Genomic DNA, 21,003 nt, shown 5'->3' on the forward strand with positions numbered 1-21,003 from the left:
GGGTTGGGAGGGGCTGGGGTTTTTGAACACACAGCTCTAGGGAGCTGAGTGAGTCCCCACAAGGCCTGGGGGCTTCAGAGCTTCTGCTGGTTCCACCCTGACTCATGTGCTCAGATTCCTTTGTGGGGCGTCTGAGCGAGTGCCAGTCATGCATGGCCTTCCTGCTCCTTAAGTCTCCATGGACCTCCACCCCTTCTGTTCCCACAGCACCATCCTGCTCGGCTTGGCCCTGGACCAAGCTTAGAGGGCAGTGGGCCAGAGGAGCAAAGGGCTTTGTGTCCTCTGAAAAGGATGTTAAAGCGGAACTCAGCAAAGCCTGTGTTTTTGGGACCTCCCCTTGCTGACGGCTTCTCTCCCATCTTACCCTTATCCTGTCCCATGAACTCCCTCCCTCCTTTGGCAGGAGCCAGTGCCCACAGGCCACTTCCCAGAATGCTCTTTCTGAAGCACCACATAAACTGCAGAGGTCACTGCTTTCACAGAAGTGTCTCTACAAATATAAAGTAATTAGTGAGGCACAAAATAAACGCCACTCGACTAATGCAGCAAATGTTCAGATCTAGTTGTAGGCCCAATAGGGACTGAGATTTTGAAGAAGTGACCAATGTACCAATGTAAGGGATATATATATATATTGTCTCCAGGGTTATTGCTGGGGCTCGGTGCCTGCACTACGAATCCACTGCTCCTGGGGGTCATTTGTTCCCCTTTTGTTGCCCTTGTTTATCGTTGTTGTTGTTATTGTTATTGCTGTCATTGTTGTTGGATAGGACAGAGAGAAATGGAGAGAGGAGGGGAAGACAGAGGGGGGAGAGAAAGACACCTGCAGACCTGCTTCACCGCCTGTGAAGTGACCCCCCTCTACAGGTGGGGAGCCGGGGGCTTGAACCAGGATCCTTATTCCGGTCCTTACACTTTGTGCCATGTGAGCTTAACCTGCTGGGCTATCGCCTAGCCCCCATAAATGATATTTTAAGGTCTCCAGGGGGCCTGGTGGTGGCAAACCCGGCTAATACATGGTACTACACTCAAGGACATATGCAAGGATCTGGGTTCGAGCCCCCAGCTTTCTACCTACAGGGCATGACGCCTCACAAGCAGCAAAGCAGGTCTGAAGGTGTCTGTCTTTCTCTCCCTATCTCCTCCTCCTCCTCCTTGGTTTCTCTCTGTCCTGTTGGATGAAAAGAAAAAAGGGGGAAAAAAAGGCTGCCACATGCAGTGGACTTGTAGTGCTGGCACTGAGCCCCTGTGACTGGAGGGGAAAAAGAGAAAGGAAAGAAGAAATAAAGAGAGAAAGAAAGGAAGGGAGGGAGGGAGGGAGGAAGGAAAGAAGAAAGGAGGGAAGGAAAAGAAATATCTCCATCATAGTCGAAGTGTGTCTATGAAAGCATCTCTGGCTCTCATTGTGAGGGAGTAGCAGGGGGCCTGGGTGGTGGCAGCACATTACATTGTTCAAGGAGCCGGGTTCAAACCCCCGTCTCTACCTGCAGGGGGGAAGCTTCACAAGTGGTAAAGCAGGTCTGCAGGTCTCTCTCTCCCCTTCCTCTCAACTTCTGTCTATATTCAAAATAAATAAATTTTAAAAAGGAAGTGGCAGGCTCCTCTAACACACTGTAGTTTGTTGCCTGCACGCATCCTCTCCATTTACGATGAATCAGTAAAAATGGTTTCTCTATTTGCTCTAGTCCTTTCACTAGGAAAAAATTAACTCTACGTGTGATTTTAGAAGAGAAGATAATTGGCTATCAAGATATGACTCCGACTTACGCCTAGAAAACAAACACACACACACACACACACAAAGACACACACAGACACACACACAATGGTTTCTGTAAGAAAAATCCTGGTGTTGTCAGGGTTACCCAAATATTACACTTAATCAAACAGATGCCTGAAATTGCAATGTAGGCATTCAAAGGGTTTGGTCATTAGAAAAGTCCCATCCCAAGTACAAATGTGCAGGTGGAGACCGGGGACTTGAACCTGGATCTTTGCACACTGTAATGTGAGTGCATAACCAGGTGCACAATCACATGGCCCCCTCAGGCACAGAATATTTAAAAATACATTTTATTTATTTTGTTAACTGATAGAAACAGAGAGAAATGGAGAGGAGGCCCCTGGAGGAGGAGAACTTCATGAGTAGTAAAGCAGTACTGTGGGTGTCTCTCTGTCTCTTTCCGTCTCTATATCCCCCCTTCCTCTCAATTTCTGGCTGTCTCTATCAAATAAAGATAATTAAAAATTCATATAAAAAAGAAAGAAAGAAAGAAAATGTTTTGAACAGAGAAGGACTCTGTTCTAACACCATCCTAACCCTTCAATTCATATTTACTCAATGTGGTCCAGGAGGTGGCACAGTGGATAAAGCACTAGACTCTCAAGCATGAGGCCCCGTGTTCAATCCCTGGTAGCACATGTACCAGAGTGATGTAATGTCTGGTTTCCTCTCCCCCTATCCCTCTCATTGATAAATGAATTTTTTTTAATTACTCAATATCTTTTTTTTAATATTTATTTTATTTATTTATTCCCTTTTGTTGCCCTCGTTGTTTTATTGTTGTAGTTATTATTGCTGTTGTCGTTGTTGGATAGGAGAGAGAGAAACGGAGAGAGGAGGGGAAGACAGAGAGGGGGAGAGAAAGATAGACACCTGCAGACCTGCTTCACCGCCTGTGAAGCGACTCCCCTGCAGGTGGGGAGCCGGGGTTCGAACCAGGATCCTTATGCCGGTCCTTGTGCTTTGCGCCACCTGCGCTTAACCCGCTGTGCTACAGCCCAACTCCCAAATTACTCAATATCTACTTAAGCATCCATTAAATAACCACAATGTTGCGGGGCAGTCAAGGTTAAGAAGTACAACTTACTTGAAAGAGTAAGAAACTTTTTTTTTTTTTTGCCTCCATGGTTATTGCTGGTGCTCGGTGCTGGCACTATGAATCCACTGCTCCTGGTGGCCATTTTCCATTTTTATTGGATAAGACAGAGAGAAATGGAGAGAGGAGGGGAAGACAGAGAGGGGGAAGAGAAAGACAGACACCTGCAGACCTGTTTCACTGCTTGTGAAGGAACCCCACTGAGGTGGGGAGCCGGGGGCTCGAACCAGGATCCTTGTGCCAATCCCTGTGCTTTGCACTATGTGCGTTTAACCCAGTGCGTCACCACCCGGCTGCCAAAAGAAAACCTTCAGATAAGTGAATAGGACGTAAGAGATGTCCCACTGTAGCACCTGCTTAACAAACCAGGTGGCGTTTGCAAATTTAAGGGTCTATGCATTTTCTTTTTGGCTTGGGCTGAGGGTTTGCCAGGGAAAAGTAGGGGAGTAGCCAGGAACCTGTGGTGGCAGGTTGTGGAGGGAGGCCTTAAACTAAGGAAGGGGCAGCATCTGCAGCTCATCCTCGGGCTAGGAGCCAAAATGCTCAGTGGGGCCCACTCTTCTGGGCGCGGGCTTGCTGTGCTATAAGTGCCACCCTCGTTTGAACCTGACCCCACTGCACTTAGAGAAGTAATGGTGGTGGTGGTCCGGGAGGAGGCACAGTACATAACGTGTGGGTCTCTTAAGCATGAGGCCCTGAGTTCAATCCCCAGCAGCACATATACCAGAGTGATGTCTGTCTCTTTCTCTCTCTCTTCCTTCCCCTCTCATCAATAAATAAATAAAATATATTTTTTTTAAAAAAGAGAGACGTTATGGTGGTATGGTGTCTTCCCCTCGATAACTGTTTCTCTCTTTTCTTTTCTGTTCTTTTCTTTTATTTTTTTAATTTTTTTATTTTGCCTCCAGGGTTATCACTGGGGCTCAGTGCCAGCAGTATGAATCCACTGCTCCTGGCTGACATTTTTTCCATTTTATTGGATAGAGTCAGAGAGAAATTGAGAGGGCACAAGAAGAAAGATAGACACCTGCAGACCTGCTTCACCACTTGTGAAGCTTTCCCCATAGATGGGGAGCCGGGGACTCGAGCCTAGATCCTTGTCCTTAGTGCTTAACTGAGTGCACCACCACCCGGCCCCCCATTTCTTTCTCTTTAAAGTTTTTTTTTAAAAAAAACTATTTATTGGATAGAAACAGAAAAATTAAGAGGTGAGTGGGAGATATAGAGGGAGAGAGGGAGAGAGAGAGACACCTGCAGACCTGCTTCACCACTTCTCCTCTGCAGGTGGAGACCAGTGAGTCTGAACGCAAGTTCTTGCGCATGGTGACACGCGAGTCCTTGCACATCAACCAGGTGCACTACCGCTCACCCTTCTCTTTCTCCTTTTTAAAATTACCACTAGGAATGATCACTGTGGCTTGGTGCCTGCACGACAAATTCATCACCACTCTGGGAGGCCATGTTTCCTACCCTTCCTTCCTTCCTTCCTTCCTTCCTTCCTTCCTTCCTTCCTTCCTTCCTTCCTTTCTTCTTTCCTTCCTTCCTTCCTCCCTTCTTTCCTTCCTTCCTCCCTTCTTTCCTTCCTTCCTCCCTCCCTCCCCTCTTCCTTCCTCCCTTCCTTACCTAGGACAGATAGAAATTGAGAGGGGAGGGGAGGGACAGATAGAGAAGGAGAGAGAGACATCTGCACTACTGCTTCACTGCTCATGAAGCATCGCCCCTTACAGGTGGGGAACAGGAGTGTGCGTCCCAGTCCGCATGCATGGTAATGGGTGTGCCTCTGCCCAGCCCTGTCTCTCTCTTTCTATCTGAAAAAAAAAAGTGAAGCCCCATGATGTCTGAAATAACAATGATTAAAAAATAAAAAGAAAGGGAGTCGGGCAGTAGCGCAGGGGTTAAGCGCAGGTGGTACAGATGGCGCAAAGCGCAAGGACCGGCATAAGGATCCCAGTTCAAGCCCCTGGCTCCCCACCTGCAGGGGAGTCACTTCACAGGCAGTGAAGCAGGTCTGCAGGTGTCTCTCTTTTTCTCCCCCTCTGTCTTCCCCTCCTCTCTCCATTTCTTTCTGTCCAACAATGATGACATCAATAACAACAATAATAACTACAACAATGAAACATCAAGGGCAACAAAAGGGAATAAATAAATAAATATTTTTTTAAAATAATAAGAAAAAAAGGGTTAATGCTTGAACTGACTGCCTAAGCACCAACTCCCAAATTTACCTCATGCCTTAGAAAGCTTTGCAGAATGAGATCAAGAATGTGAAGTTAGCCATGAGAGGGGTCTGAGGGTCTGAGGGGTCTTGGCTGTCCTGGACTGACTCTGTGGCCCTACAAATTGGTGTGTGAAAATGGCAGGCTCTCCCCACTAGGCCACAGCCTAAAGATGTAGGTGTCTCTCTCTGGGAAACATCATCCAAGATATGGAAATAGAAAAGAGAGATGACCAGGTTTCCCCTCCATGGGGTGCTTGTCATTGACTTCTGGGATCCCGGTGGCTTTCTTACTACACAGGGGAGTAAAATATGACTTGTTTCTTAAGACTTAGACTCTTTTCCCATCTTTTTCCCCCCTCCCATTTTATTGGCTAGGACCAAGAAACGTTGAGAGAGGAGGGGGAGATAGACCGGCATAGGGATCCCGCCCGGTTCGAACCCTGGGCTCCCCACCTGCAGGGGAGTCTCTTCACAGGAGGTGAAGCAGGTCTGCAGGTGTCTGTCTTTCTCTCCCCTTCTCTGTCTTCCCCTCCTCTCTCCATTTCTCTCTGTCCTACCTAACGATGACGACATCAATAACAACAATAATAACAACAACAACAACAATAAGAAAAAACAAGGGCATATACAAAAGGTACAAGATTTAATCTTTGCTGTTATTTACTTTTAAATATATTCTTTCAGTTATTCCCTAAGGAACAAAAGGGCAAATAAATATAAAAAAAAAAAGAAAAGAAAAAGAAAAAGAGAGAAAGACACCTGCAGACCTGCTTCACCACTTGTGAAGTGACTTCCCCGCTGGTGGGGACTGGGGAGCTCTTTTCTCATCTCTGTAGGAATTGAGATAAATGTGTGGGACAAATAAACAGCCAAACAACAAAGACAGCTGTGTAAATGGTTCTTGTCCATAGTAATGCAAATGGATTTTGTCTGGTAAAGATGTATTGGAGGAGGCTCTGAAGTGGTAACTTTTTTCCCTGTCACTGCTCCCCCCCCCATTACTGTCTCTGTTTATCTGAAAAAGAGATAGGAGTGGTGAAACTCCAGAGATGAAAACAAACACCAAAAAAGAAAACAAAAAAATTGATAACATTTTTTCCTTTATTTTAATGGCTTACAGTGGACAGTAAATACATGTACATGTGTAACATTTGTACATGTGTAACATTTCCACATAACAACACAACCCCCAGTAGGTCCTCCTCTGCCATCATGTTCCAGGACCTGAACCCCCCCTGCACCCCAGAGTCTTTTACTTTGGTGCAATACGCCAACTGATTACACTTCTATAGAGAAAATGGCCTGTGGTCTGGGAGGTGGCACAGTGGATAAAGCATTGGACTCTCAAGCATGAGGTTCTGTGTTCAATCCCCAGCAACACCTGTATCAGAGTGATGTATGGTTCTTTGTCTTTCTCCTCCTATCTTTCTTAGTAATAAAATCATTGAGGGAGAGAGAAAGCCTTAAATGTTGCATTTTTATTGCACTATAGCATAAGCCAGTTTTGCATTTATCAGCCAAATTATTTAATCTCCTATTCCATCTCTCTCAGCCAGGTGAACTGTCACACAGCCTTCTACTATGTTTTGTTTTGCTTTGCTTTTTTCCTTTTTTTTTTTTTCTTTATCCCTTCCTTTCTTTTGTTTCTTTCTTTTTAAGTGGTGCCAGGGATTGAATTAGGACCTCATATGTGCAAAGCAAACGCTAGACTTCTGAGACACCTCCCCAGCTCTTGAGAATCCTGAGTTTTAAACAAATGCCTCGTCAGATATTAGAAACAAAGGGGGAAAGGCTAGGTGATTTACACATAGGATCTACTTAATCCCCTGAAAATCTCTGAAATCACTATTACTGTCCTGATTTTTGAGTAAAATAAGCTGGAGATATTTGAGTAAGTGAGGTAACACCCACTAGCTGATCAAGTTATTTAAGTGGAAAATTGCAGTAATGGCTTCTGAACCCCAGTAGCTGAAGGGCACACCATTACTAAGGGTGTGAAATTCAGTGGAGACATGAGCAAAAGGACAAGCTGCAGGAGTTCGGTTGTAAACAAGAGAAACTGGTGCCAATCGCTTGGTTGGCTTGAAAGTTTCTTCAGAGATCCTGTTTCCTGAGGTCTCAATGAACAGACCTGCCCACACAGCCACCCCCGACTGCCAGAGGCCTCCTTCCTGAGCAGAAGGCAGAGAATGCAGGGTCCATTCACTGCCTGAGCCCACATCAAAGGCTAAGGAAAGCCATTTGAACTCTACAGATGGAAGTCAGCCCACTGGCAGAAGTTGCTCAAAGTGAAGTGACTAAGAGAAACCAAGATAAGGAGAGAGAATCCTTCAGCATCTCTGTGATGTCTGCTCGCTCAGTGACGAGGTCTGACACAAAATGGCATAATGTTTTTTGTTTGTTTTCTTTTTATTTATTCATTTATTTATTTTCCCTTTTGTTGCCCTTGTTTTTGTTTTGTTTTTTTTTTAATCGTTGTTGTAGTTATCATTATCGTTGTTGTTATTGATGTCATCGTTGGGTTCAGGTCCTGGAACAGGATGGCAGAGGACCTAGTGGAGGTTGTATTGTTATATGGAAAACTGGGAAATACTATGCATGTACAAACTATTGTATTTACTGTCGACTATAAAACATTAATCCCCCAATAAGGAAATAAATAAATTAAATTAAAAAAAACCCCTTGTCTCCATGCACAAGATAATACAGGAAGAAAGCTTTCTAGAGCAATCGCAAAAGACTGTCATCCCAAGATTTACAGGCATAAATGCAGGGCTTCCGAGCACCCAGCTAGCGGTTGGTGTCTCCCCCATTGGCATGTCCACTCCACTTCACTGCCCAGCTCTAAGAAGTTTTCATCTTCTCTGTCACTTTATCTGTGGTCTGTGAGCTCACTCTCCGGGGTCCCTCTGTGGGATTGACCACCACTGCCAGCCACAACCCAACAACATCAGGCAACATGCAATTTGAAGAGATATGAAATTGTACCCTTAAGCTGTACATTATCTGCTAAACCAACAGTATCTCTCAATTAAAAAAAAAAAAACAACAGGCCAGCTGGTGGTGCACCCGGTTAAATGCACATTCGTACGAAGTGCAAGAACTTACACAAGAACCCAAGTTCAAGCCCCCGGCTCCCCACCTGCACTGGGGACGCTTCACAGGCAGTGAAGCAGGTCTGCAGGTGTCTGTCTCCCTCTCTATCTCCCTTCCTCTCTTAATTTCTCTCTGTCCTATCCAATAAAATGGGGAAAAAATGGCCAACAGGAGTGGATTCTTAGGGTCAGTTCCAAGCCCCATCAAGAAGAAAAAAACAAAAACTTAAACCATTTGTACCCCTCTTACTTGGTGACATGGTCATTCTGAGACTTTCATGTGGACATATATTAGGGTTGAAGCAAATGGGCATTGGTGTGTGGGGAAGATGGAATATTTGCTTAAATTTTTTAATTTATTTTTTATATTTACTTATTTTCCCTTTTGTTGCCCTTGTTTTTAAAAAATATTTATTTTATTTATTCCCTTTTGTTGCCCTTGTTTTATTGTTGTAGTTATTATTGTTGTTGTTATTGTTGGATAGGACAGAGAGAAATGGAGAGAGGAGGGGAAGACAGAGAGGAGGAGAGAAAGACAGACACCTGCAGACCTGCTTCACCGCCTGTGTAGCGAGTCCCCTGCAGGTGGGGAGCCGGGGTTCAAACCGGGATCCTTATGCCGGTCCTTGTGCTTTGCGCCACCTGCACTTAGCCCGCTGTACTATAGCCCGACTCCCTGCCCTTGTTTTTTAAAAATATTTATTTTATTTATTTATTCCCTTTTGTTGCCCTTGTTGTTTTATTGTTGTAGTTATTATTGTTGTCATCGTTGTTGGATAGGACAGAGAGAAATGGAGAGAGGAAGACAGAGAGGGGGAGAGAAAGACACCTGCAGACCTGCTTCACTGCCTGTGAAGCGACTCCCCTGCAGGTGGGGAGCCGGGGTTCGAACCGGGATGCTTATGCCGGTCCTGATGTTTTTCGCCACCTGCGCTTAACCCGCTGTGCTACAGCCCGACTCTCGCCCTTGTATTTTATTGTTGTAGTTTTTGTTGTTGTTATTGATGTCATCATTGTTAGGACAGAGAGAAATGGAGAGAGGAGGGGAAGACAGAGAGGGGGAGAGAAAGACAGACACCTGCAGACCTGCTTCACCGCCTGTGAAGCGACACCCCTGCAGGTGGGGAGCGGGGGCTTGAACCGAAATCCTTACACTGGTCCTTGCGCTTTGTGCCACGTGCGCTTAACCCGCTGCGCTACCACCTGACTCCCTGCTTGAATTCTAAAACTAGGTTGTCGGGCTAGCAAGACAGCTCACCTGGGTAGTGCAGTGGTTTGCCACGTGCAACAACACAGGTTAAAGCCTGGGCCCCGTTTTGCTGAGAGGCGGTTTGGTGCTATTCTCTCTCTCTCTCTCTCATTCTATTCTCTCTGTCTCTCTCTCAAAAGGTTGATCAGGAGCAGTGAAGAGCCAGGGATGACAGAGTGTTGGGAACCAGGCAGTAATGTACAGCAGGTTAAGCACACATGGCGTGAAGCACAAGGACCAGCACAAGGATTCCAGTCCGAGCCCCCAGATCCCTACCTGCAAAGGGGTCACTTCACAAGCAGTGAAGCCGGTGTGCAGGTGTCTATCTTCCTCTCTCACTCTCTGTCTTCCCCTCCTCTCTCCATTTCTCTCTAACTTAACCACCACCACCACCAACAATAACAGTAACAACAATAAGAACAACAAAAATGGGAGAAAATTGTCTCCAGGAGCAGTGAGTTCATAGTGCAGGCACTGAGTCTCAGCGATAACCCTGGAGGCAAAAAAAAAAAAAATTGAGTTTTACAGTATTTACAGTATTCTCTTTCTTCTTGTCTCTGTAGTTAATTTAAAATAAGCTGACTATTCAAATAAAGCCTCTCTGTGCTGAGAGAGGCTGAGCAAAAGGAAGCTAGGGATGGCACCAGGTGTTCTGCTATTTCTCCTTTTCTCTAGCGCTTAATTGAGGAAATGACGGTTCATAGGCTCTTGTCTCCGAGGTGCGCTTTCACATCTTCCCGTGATATGTGTCAGCACACCACACCCTCCAGCTAATTGCCATCTCCCTCCATCACAGGACACTGCGTTTCCCACACCACCCCAGCCTCCACTCCCACTCCCACCTCCCTCCAGACCAGATCATGGCTCTTCCTGTCAACAGTCCTTTCTGCTAATTGACAGACACCACCTTCTCTTGGATACCGCCTTACAGAATGCTGGGGAGGGAGTCAGGTGGTAGCACAGCGGGTTAAGTGCAGATGGTGCAAAGTGCAAGGACTGGTAAAAGGATCTGGGTTCGAGCCCCTGGCTCCCCACCTGCAGGGGAGTCGCTTCACAGGCGGTGGGTGAAGCAGGTCTGCAGGTGTCTATCTTTCTCGCCCCCTCTCTTTCTCCCCCTCCTCTCTCCATTTTTCTTTGTCCTATTTAACAATGATGACATCAACAACAACAACAACAATAATAACTACAACAACAATAAAAAACAAGGGCAACAAAAGGGAAAATAAATAAATATTTTTAAAAGTTTTTTTAAAAAAAAGCCAGAAACCACTCATGTTCAGAACTGAAGTGGCTGCTGTCTAGTGAACAGGAGCCTCTGGCTAGCAGCCTCTGGCTAGAGCCAGGAGCCTCTGTGCTAGCAGCCAGTGTGGGTGTGCTGAGCCAGCCTGGAATAGAAGCAGGGCTGGGCCTGCCTTCTCGGTCCCTGGAGTGCTTCCTTTCCTCTCCACCTGACCTGAGGTGCCTCGAGAGCTCCTCCTTATCTTTAACATCCAGCCTTGAGTCTGTAAGTCAAATGGTGCCACTTTGGCTCACCCAGCGCCCCAGACTTCCCTCTCATCTAGAATCTATTTGACAATTTTGATTGACAGCTCTGTGAAACGAGGTGCCACGTCTGCACATTGCCACCTCCTCCCCGCAGCTAATGAGCTCGCTTCCTCTCTGCAAAGCAGCTGGCTGGTATGTCTCATTCTGGACGAAAATCTCCCGGTTCATCTGAACCCCACTGACTTCTGGGGACCATGCTTCCCTTATGAAATCTTGAGTTGTTCCCACTGACCTTCCCAGAGACCTTGTCATAAGACTTTTGACATTTTTACTTTTAGTTCTGGACACCAAGGGTGAAAGAGAACGGAGCCTCATGTCACAGTCTTTCTTACAAAGGCTGAAGAGCCTTTGCTTTGAGTGAGGAGGAACTTTGAAGGGGGAGAGGGCAAGAGGCCAGAGAGCACAGCCCTCCTGGGGGCAGGAGGACAGGAGTCCGTCCACTCCAGACCTAAGTGGGAGCTGAACTAAGCCATCTGGTCTGGACCCAGAGCTGCAGAGGTGGGCAAAGGTCACGAGAAGGTCACTGCAGGCTTTTAGGCTGGCAGCATGGGGAAGTTGGGGCCTGAAGACAGACGGGAGCCAAGGAGGCACTGGGAGTGTGTGTGGCTACATGAAGCCTCATGAAAGGAAGGGAAGAGATGGTGCTTCCTGCAGCAAGAGTTTAGCAGAGAGAACTGGAGGGCTGAAGAGGCAACCTAAAGGTTCTGCAAAAGACTCTCATGCCTGAGGCTCCAAGGTCCCAGGTTCAATCCCCAGCACTACTATAAGCCAGAGCTGAACAGTGCTCTGGTCTTTCTGTATCTCTTTCTTTCTAAAGTAAAATAAATATTTAAAAAACATAGACCTGGCTTTGATTATTTAAAATTTTACCTTTTTTTAAATCACTTCATTGGCATGTAGATTTATAGAACTGTTGCTACTGGGGTACAGTTCCACATCTCCCCAGGAGAGCTGTCAGTACCCTCTACAAAACCATCATCCTGGGAGTCGGGCGGTAGCGCAGCGGGTTAAGCGCAGGTGGCGCAAAGCACAAGGACCGGCATAAGGATCCCGGTTCAAACCCCGGCTCCCCACCTGCAGGGGAGTCGCTTCACAGGCGGTGAAGCAGGTCTGCAGGTGTCTATCTTTCTCTCCTCCTCTCTGTCTTCCCCTCCTCTCTCCATTTCTCTCTGTCCTATCCAACAACGACGGCAACAATAATAACTACAACAATAAAACAACAAGGGCAACAAAAGGGAATAAATAAATAAAATAAAATATTTTTAAAAAATTAAAAAAAAACAACCATTATCCTCTCCCACCACTGGGCACTGGACTCTCAAGCCCCTCTCTGAATGTCCCCCTCTCCCCCAGTTGGTGTATCTGCTGTGACAGACCACAGTCCACTGAGGTTTCACCCTGTATTATCCCTGGTCTTGTTTCTCAGGTCCCGCGTATGAGTGACATCTTCCAGTATTCGTCCTTCTTTTCTGGGGTTATTCCACTTCACGCGTTTTCGGTTTCACCTAGTTCCGTCATCCCTGTCGCAGCAAAAGAGGAGAGTTCCTGTGTCTTACAGCTGAGTGGTATTCCGCTGTGTAGATCCGCTACAACCTCAGCACACATCTGTCGTTGCACATTTAGGTTGTTTCTAAGATTTGGCTATTACAAATAGTGCTGCCACGAACAAAGATTTGCATGGGTCTTTTCAGATAAGTGTTTCTGTGTTCTTTGGAACACAAAAGAAGTGGAATTTCTGGAACTTCTGCTAGGTCCATTTTATTTATTTATTTATTTTGTATTTTTTTTTCCTCCAGGGTTATTGCTGGGCTCAGTGCCTGCACCATGAATCCACCATTCCTGGAGGCCATTTTTCCCCCTTTTGTTGTCCTTGTTGTTGTAGCCTCGTTGTAGTTATTATTATTGCCATTGTTGATGTTGTTCGTTGTTGGATAGGACAGAGAGAAATGGAGAGAGGAGGGGAAGACAGAGAGGGGGAGAGAAAGACAGACACCTGCAGACGTGCTTTACAGCCTGTGAAGCGACTCCCCTGCAGGTGGGGAGCCGGGGGCTCGAACCGGGATCCTTACGCCGGTCCTTGCGCTTTGCGCCACATGCACTTAACCCACTGCGCCACCGCCCAACCCCCGCTAGGTCCATTTTTAATGTTTTGGGGAACCTCAGTTTTGATTGGTTGGCCTTGTTTTTGCCATGGAGGAGGCTATTGATATACAGAGAGGGAGACTTTTAGAAAGAAAGCCTTGAGGGGGTGGAGGTGGGTGGGTGGAGGATGAAAGAAATTATTGACAAAGTCAAGTCTTGGAGAGGGAAGAACCTTGGCAAATATGGCAATAAAGCCATTTCTCTGGTTGGAACGACATGTGAACCTCACAGGGCAAAGTCTGGGGGGGCGGGGTAAACTAGGTAAACTAGGCTGGGGCTCTTTACTTAGCCCACAGGTGGCATCTCCTAAACTATCGCCACATATGAAACTTGGCACTTTCTTAGTTTATTGATCTTAAGTCCAAATGATTGCTGTTAAGAAGGATATAGACCCCAAAGAAGAGAACGGGAATGTGTGTTAGTGGCTTGCCTAGTTGCTATAGACAATTTACCCACTCAGCAACCTGGAAAGAGGAAGTGAAGGGAGAGAGGGAAAACATACATGCAAACCCCTACCAGCACCACCAAGCCTCAGAGCAAGCATGTCAACCTGTCTTTCAGTTGAATGTAAGAATAGCATGAGAGTGGCAGGGGACATATCCTAATGGTTATGCAAAGACTGTCGTACCTGAGGATCTGAGGTCTCAGGTTCAATCCCCAGCCCCACCCTAAACCAGAGCTCCCTGAAATCATACTGGTTGCATTACTTAGGTTGGGATAGTCCTTAACTTTTTTTTTTTTTAGATTTTTTTTTTAATTTGCCTCCAGGGTTATCGCTGGGACTCCGTGCCAGCACTATGAATCCACTGCTCCTGGTGGTCATTTTTTCCCCTTTTGTTGCTTTTGTTGTTTACCATTGTTGTTGTTGTTATTGCTGTCATTGTTGTTGGATAGGACAGAGAGAAATTGAGAGAGGAGGGGAAGACGGGGGGGGGAAGACACCTGCAGACCTGCTTCACTACCTGTGAAACAACCTCAAACCGGGATCCTTACTCTGATTCTTGTGCCAGCCAGACTTCCCTGAGTAGACGACCCTACCAGTGTGTCCTGGAGCCCCACCTCCCCATATCCCTGCTCCACTAGGGAAATAGAGAGACAGGCTGGGAGTATGGACTGACCTGCTAACGCCCATGTTCACCAGGGAAGCAATTACAGTAGCCAGACCTTCCACCTTTTGCACCCCATAGTGATCCTGGGTCCCTACTCCCAGAGGGATAAAGAATAGGAAAGCTATCAGGGTAGGGAATTGGATACGGAGTTCTGGTAGTGGGAATTGTGTGGAAATGTGCCCCTTTTATCCTATAGTCTTGCCAATAATTCCATTGTATAGATAAAAAAATTTTTAAAGTTAAGAAAAGATGAAAAGGTACAGTAAGCAAACAAAAAAGAAAAAAGCCAACTAAAAGGTTTATAACTAACCAGTTAATCCTATAGTATACATGAAAAGTCACTCTAAGTATCTCTTAAATGAGTGACTAAATGTATTTGTTCTGCATTGGAAAACTATATAACTAGCAAGTTGAATGCATGATGTAACAAATTGGTTAGAATTTTAAAAAAACAGGTGATGGACTGAGAGACACCATAACAATTATGCACAAAATTTTCATACCTGAGGCCTGGAGGTTCCCAGGTTCAATCCCAGCCCCCCCCCCATCTCTGTATTTCTCATTAAAATAAAATATTTATAAAAGCAGGTTAAGTTTGCTAAAAGTAAAACAAACAATCAGACATCTATTTAAAGTTGATATCAGGAGAAACATAAGTAAAATGATGTCACCAGCAGAGAGGGCAGAGATGGGAATACGCTACACCAACTCCTCCCACATCTGCGCCATCCATGGGTCTTCAGGGGAGAAGACAGGAGGGGGCGCCTTGAGTGCTGAGCATTGGCTGTTTATTTTGGCTAAGTGTCTCCTTCGGCTTGGTAATATCTCTTCAAAAATATTATCAGTCTTAGAGAAATTAAGTAATGTCTTCAAGATCAACCCATTGCAAGTGGTGGGAACAGCATTCAAACACAGCTTTGACCAACTCCCAAGACTTTGTGGTCCTTTCATTACCTGCCAGACTCTCCTCACAGGGGAGGGAACATGAGGGATCATCCCCAGAAGGGTCTCTGTCTCCCTGAAGCTGGTGGCTTGTCCACTTGCTGATCACTGTGGGGGAGGGGAGTGGCAAGAAATCACTCTGACTAAAGCTTTCATCCTGGTCCAGAAGAAATTGGGCTGGGAAACAACATAGTGGTTATGCAAAAGACCTAAGGCACCGAAAGTCCCAGGTTCAATCCCCAGCACCACCATAAGCCAGACCTGAGGAGTGTTCTGGTCTCTCTCTCTGATTAAAATAAATGAATAAAACATATTTTAAAAGGAAACTGCAGGGACACAGATTCAAGTCCCCAGTCACACCTGCAGGCGGGGGGGGGGGGAATGGTTTGCAAGTGGTGCCACAGGTGTCTGTCTGTCTGTCTGTCTCTTTCTCTCCTTTTTCCTCTTGATTGCTGGTGGTCTCTAGCCAATAAATAAATGAAGATAATTTAAAAATCAATAAGAAAAGAAAACTGAAATGCAAGCACTGGAGGGGCTGGGAGCTAACTCAGATGGTAGAGTGCAAGCCTTACACAGGCCTCCAGGTCCAAGTCTGGTGCTACATGGGGCACCATGGATGGTGGAGCTGTGGTGTCTCCTCTTCCTCCTCCTCCTCCTCCTCCTCCTCCTCCTCCTCCTCCTCCTCCTCCTCCTCCTCCACCTCCTCTTCTTCTATCTCTGACACTAAAAGGATAAAAAAGTCAGCCTGGGAGCAGTGGAATTATGTAAAGGAGAAAAAGAAGGGAGGAAGGAAAGAAGGAAGAAATGGAGAGAGAAAGAAAGGAAGGAAGGAAGGAAGGAAGGAAAGAAGAAAGAAAGAAAGAAAGAAAGAAAGAAAGAAAGAAAGAAAGAAAGAAAGAAAGAGAAAGAAAGAGAGGAAGGAAGGAAGGGAAGAAGGAAGGAAGAAGGCAAAGCAGAGTATTGGAAAGGGAAGACTTTGGGACACTAGGTATGTATCTGTTTGGCACTTCATGTTAGGGGGAAAAACTCATGGGCTTATCCACAGCAAGATACTTTTACCCGTATCCTCAGCTTTGAATAAGGTCTGGGATGTTCACAATCCCCCACAGGGATCTGTAGCCCTATGCTTCTCAAAGTGTGGTTCATACCCTCCTGCACTGCTGGTCCTGTGTCCTGTTTCTCCTAGGCTGTGGGGACAAAGGAGCCCTCCTGCACTGCTGGTTGGAATGGCAATTCGTCCAACCCCTGTGGAGAGCAGCCTGTAGAACTCTCAGAAGGTTAGAAGGTTAGAGGTTAGAAGTGGACCTACCCTATGGCCCTGTAATTCCTGTAATTTCTCTCCTGGGGATAGGAACCAAATATACCCATCCAAAAAGATCTCACTGCTTGTGAAGCATCCCCACAGCAGGTGGGGACCCAGGGCTTGAACCTGGATCCTTGCACAGATCCTTGAGCTTAGTACTATGTGTACTTAACTGGGTGTGCCACTGCCCAGCCCCGCCTCTTTCCCTATTTCCCCCTCCCCTCCCCTCTCTAGTTCTCTTTGACTCTACCAAATAAATATATCCCTAATCAAAAAAGAAAGAAACTCGGGCCATATCCCAGACCTATTGTACCAAAATATGCACTTGAATAAGATGGTGCATACATTTAAGTCTAAGAAGCAGCGCTGTTGATGAGATAATGGAGCACTTGAATAAGATGGTGCATACATTTAAGTCTAAGAAGCAGCGCTGTTGATGAGATAATTGAGCAATAGTTGTTGTTGGGTTGTTTGTTTGTTGATATATATACCAGTGTTATTGCTGGGGCTTGGTGTCAACACTATGAATCCACTGCTCCTGAAGGCTATTTTTTCCCTTTTGTTGACCTTGTTTATCGTTGTTCTTCTTCTTATTGTTGTTACTACTGTCGTTGTTGTTGGATAGGGCAGAGAAATGGAGAGAGGAAGGGAAGACAGAGGGGGAGAGAAAGATAGACACCTGCAGACCCGCTTCACTGCTGCCGGCGACGGGGAGCTGGGGGTTCGAACTGGGATCCTTATTCCAGTCCTTGAGCTTTGCGCATGTATGCTTAACCTGCTGCACTACCACCCACCCACCTCCAGCAGCCATTTCCTCCCCTCCCCTTCCCCTTCCCCTTCCCCTTCCCCTTCCCCTTCCCCTTCCCCTTCCCCTTCCCCTTCCCCTTCCCTTCCCTTCCCTTCCCTACCCTTCCCTTCCCTTCTCTCTCTTAGTCTCTTCCTCTCTTTTTGCTAGATAGGACAGAGAGAAAGTGACAGCGGAAGAGGAGGTAGAGATGGAGAGAGAAAAAGAAACACCAGTAGACCTGCTTCGCAGCTCTTGAAGCTTCCTCCCCTACAGGTAGGGACTTGGAGCTCTAACACGGGTCCTTGCACATAGTCAAGTGTGCTCTCAGTTGGCTGTGCCCCTGCCTGGCCTCCTCGTGTAGTAGCTTGAATGGCTTCCCCTATTTAGTCAGGGATCTCCAGGGAAATGGAGCCAATCAAATGTCTATGTTTATATACAGAGATACCTATTTTATTTTTTATTTATTTCTCTCTCTTTGCCTTTTTAGTTATTTTTTCTTCATCAGAGAGCTAATGGATTATGGGATAGTTGTTAACACATGGTGTAATGTCTCACCTCCCTATGAGAAACATCAGCAAAACGTTCTCACTCCCAACTTAACTCTTTTCTTTTCCCATGTTTTTATTTGTCATTAATAATGGGTTACAAGATTGTAAGAATACAGTGTATAGTTTTGTGCCACAGCCAACACCAAAGTTCTGTGCCCCTCCTCCACCCCAAAGACAACCACCATGGTTCTCACAAAGTCTTGAAAACACCCACTTAGGGCCTCTTCTACCATCATGCACCATGCTGGAGAAAGGGGTTCATTTTAAAGAATTGGATCTAAAAAGGGGGGAGGGGGCAAGCTGAGCAGTACACTTGGAAAAAACAATGAATTGGATCATGTGATTATGGGGACTTGGAAAATCTAAAATCTAGGAACAGTCTGATGACACAGGAAAGAAATAAAGTTTGAATCCAGACACATTTAGACTGAGCACACAGGGATGATGATATTCTTTTTTTCCCATTTAAATGAACTTTACATATATATAAAGGAAACATTGACAAAAACCATAGGGTAAGAGGGGTACAACTTCACACAATTCCCACCACCAGAGCTCTGTATCCCATTTCCTCCCCGATAGCTTTCCTATTCTTTATCCCTCTGGGAGTATGGATCCAGGGTCATTATGGGGTGCAGAAGGTGGAAGGTCTGGCTACTGTAATTGTTTCCCTGATGCTGATATTCTAAGTTCAAAGGCAATCTCCTGGCAGGCCGCTCTTGCTCAGGGGAGCTCAGCCTTGTGGTCCAGTCAGGCCCTTGACTGGATCAAGTTTATTGCTTACCATCATAGTAAACAGTAGTTTATTCAGAGCCCAGTGACTTGAAATGGAAATCTTTTCCCCAAAAAGGCCCTCATAGAAACATCCAGAATAATGCTTGAGCCCATATCAGGGTGCTGTGGCTCAGCCAAGTTGACACAAAGGCTAAGTCCACAGGAAGTTCCTGGAACCTGTGAGTGTTACTTTTATCTGGAAGGAGTCCCCGCAGATGTCATCAAATATCTTAAGATGAAGAGAGTATCCTGGATCATTCCGGTAAGGCCCTTCATCTGGTAACAAGGGTCCCTTGTTAAGCAGCACACATACGAGGGGTGGAGGGTTGTGGCCACAAGCCAAATAAACCAAGGGACACTTACAGACACTCGATGCTGGAAGAAACAAAGTCAGACTTTTCTCTGTCAGGGTTTCCAGAGGGAGTAAGGCTCCGCCAATTACCCTGGTTTGGGTCCTCTGGCCTACAGAACTGTGAGGGAATATGTTTCTGTGGTAGTTTGTCTTGGCAGCCACAGGAAACAAATGTAGCGAAGAGTTAAGGTGGTTCTTTCTTGTCCCTTCTCTGCCATGGTCTGTCACCCAGGCACAGGGACACATAGGAAGGAGAAGAGAGATGCACCTCTCTTTTTTCTTTTTTATATTATTATTATTACTTTACCAGAGCACTACTCATCTCTGGTTTATGGTAGGGAGGGGATTAAACCTGGGACTTTGGAGCCTCAGGCACAAGAGTTTCTTTGTATAACCATTAAGCTGTCTACCCCCACCTCCACCTCTCTATTTGTGTCTCCTTTCTGGGCTTTTTGACTCCAGTCCCTATCCATTAACCAGGACACTTAGTCTATAATCTCTTCAAACTTCCTGCCAAAGCCTCTCACTACCATGTGACACCTCCTGCCTGTTTGGTGAGTGCCTCACCCCAACAGATGGTTTATGATCCTGAGTGTCTTTCTCTCCCTTTTAACACTTTTGTTTGTTTCCTGTCACCACTCCAGGCCAACCTTCTCAGAGAGAAAAAGAGAGGGAAAGACACTGCAGCACAGCAGCTTACCCTGGGGCCATGTGTCACCAGGACTCGAACCCAGGCTGTGCTCAGGGCAAGGCTGTTATCTCTGCCTCCTACTTATTATTTTTCAGAGACATGCCTTCGCTATCAAAGCAGACTTCTTGAGGGAGGAGACGAGGGAGGAGGGTGATTCACAAACAGATGCAGCCATGTTTCACCAGCTCTCCAAGACAGGGGCTCTCCTCCCTTTCAAACTCTGTTTGTTCTGTTGTTGTCTGAACTTCACCACTCTAGGCTGACTTCTTCAGAAAGAAAGAGGAAGAGAGAGAGAGAGAGAGAAAGAGAGAGGCCCAGACGTGGCAAACTGAATGAACTGAATGCACTACCAGACGAGCTACCTGCTAACCCTTAGCTCAGTCTTGCTTTCCACCTGGTTGAAGAGCTTTAGGCTGTAGACACCCACTGTGTCCCCACTAAGTCCAGCAGTTCACTCAGAGGCGGGCCCACCACCCCAGTCCCCCCCGCCCCACCCCAGGACTTCGTCTGGTGCAGGCCAGCAGCCGGGCCCCTCCCTCACTGCATTGCTGTCTTGGGGGCTCTCGGCACATGGCCACCAGGGCAGCAGAGCTGGAGGAGGGTCTGCTGCGGCTGGTGCTGCAGCTGGTGCCGCGGCTCTGCTTCATCTGGTTGGCTCTTCGGAAAGTCGTGTGACTATACACGGATATGGATATGGGCACGGGTATAGTTATATAGATATGAAGGAGGGAGCCGAGCGGTGGCGCGGCGGTTAAGTGCACACAGCACGAAGCACAAGGACCGGCGTAAGGATCCTAGTTCAAGCCCCTGGCCGCTTCACGGGCGGCGAAGCAGGTCTGCAGGTGTCTATCTTTCTCTCCCTCTCTGTTTCTCCTCCTCTCTTAATTTCTCTCTGTCCAATCCAACAACAACAATGGCAACAACAACAACAACAATGAGGGCAACAAAATGGGAAAAACAGCCTCCTGAAGCAGTGGATTCATAGTAAAGGCACCGAGCCCCAGTGATAACTCTGGAGGCAAAAAAAAAAAGCTATGGAGGCCAAGGGGAAGAAGACCAGAACACTGAAGCTTCCTTGACTGCAGTGAGGACTGACTGGGCTTGAACCTGGTCTGTGCACACAACCAAGCGAACTATTTTGCAGGCCTATGGGCTGCTGCTATTCAGGAACGTCTCCACACCAGAATCTGGAAGCCTTCTGTAGGCCGTTCCATTCACCTTCTAGCTGCCCAGGCAGCAGTTAACATGCTTTACTGCTCAGGTGGAGACAGAAGGGGATGCATTGCAGCACTGAAGTTTCCTCCAGGGCAGTGGGGCTTGGACTCCAACTATGACATGATTTTGTGTGGCCTCCCTGGTTCTTAGTCGG

Source organism: Erinaceus europaeus, chromosome 10 (assembly GCF_950295315.1).
Source record: "Erinaceus europaeus chromosome 10, mEriEur2.1, whole genome shotgun sequence".
In the NCBI taxonomy this organism is placed as follows: domain Eukaryota; kingdom Metazoa; phylum Chordata; class Mammalia; order Eulipotyphla; family Erinaceidae; genus Erinaceus; species Erinaceus europaeus.